Source organism: Phascolarctos cinereus, unplaced genomic scaffold, assembly GCF_003287225.1.
Source record: "Phascolarctos cinereus isolate Bilbo 61053 unplaced genomic scaffold, phaCin_HiC Scaffold_2;HRSCAF=192, whole genome shotgun sequence".
Classification (NCBI taxonomy): Eukaryota; Metazoa; Chordata; class Mammalia; order Diprotodontia; family Phascolarctidae; genus Phascolarctos; species Phascolarctos cinereus.
In genome coordinates, this window is record NW_027555625.1 from 261,228,897 (window position 1) to 261,229,822 (window position 926).

Genomic DNA, 926 nt, shown 5'->3' on the forward strand with positions numbered 1-926 from the left:
ATGCGTTTTCCATTTCAATACAAAGGTATTAAATTCTTTAGCAATAAAATATAGTATCGTCTTATCTTCATGACATATTTCCTTTCTTTAACCATTATGGGTTTTTTTAAACATTCTTTTTGAAAAATTTATATTCACTGTGATTCCTGTTCTAGTTTCGGCATTTTCGTTGACGCGGGGTTTTTTTTAGCTTGCCTGTGATTGGACAGTTTTATGAATAAATTATAGACACAAATTAAAAGTTTCGTTTCCTTGTAATACCGTCACAGAAACCCATTTTAATTTTATTTATGGAATATTGCCACATAATACTTTAACATTTTTCTATAGCTATATTTTTAAAGTGAACAAAAATTTTCACCATAACCAAAAAGTAACTAAGCTTCTCAGCCTTATATAGAGAAGTTTGTGAGGTGCAGACCGTGTTGTATGAAAGGAGAGAAGGTTAGCACTCCCCTTGATAAGGATGGAAGAGGCCTTAGTGGCCTTTACAACACATATACGGTTAAGGCATTGCCACCTACTCTGTGGCATCTAACCATGTTTTTTTTCAGAGGTGGAAATCCTGTCAATTTCAATTTGTAAAAATTAACTCAGTTTCAGAGCTAGAAGAGGTAGCAAAGGACCATGTAGGTGCAATCCTTATGTGAATGGAAGTCTTCTATTCAACATCCTCTCCCTGTAACGAGGAATGTAGCACCCAAGGCAGCCCAATTTCTCTATTACAGACAATTTTAATCCTTACGAAGTTTTTTTCGGCTGTTAAGCAAAAAACAAAAAATTTTCCCTTCAACTTGCTCATCTAACTTGGTAGCTAGACGATACTGTGAACAGAGTGCAGAACTTAGTGTCAAGGGGAGCAAGTTCAAATCTTGCCTTAGACATTTACTGTCTGGGGGTCACCTGTGAAATGGGGATAACAGAAC

The 926-nt window shown here is 35.7% G+C and overlaps 1 non-coding gene across 1 annotated transcript; it reads left to right on the forward strand.

Moving 5' to 3' along the window:
- Window positions 1-422: 422 nt before the first annotated feature.
- LOC144456077 (U6atac minor spliceosomal RNA) lies at window positions 423-550 on the forward strand. The gene has a single exon (XR_013484983.1). It is a non-coding gene; the product is annotated as a U6atac minor spliceosomal RNA (small nuclear RNA).
- The last annotated feature ends 376 nt before the right edge of the window (window positions 551-926 follow it).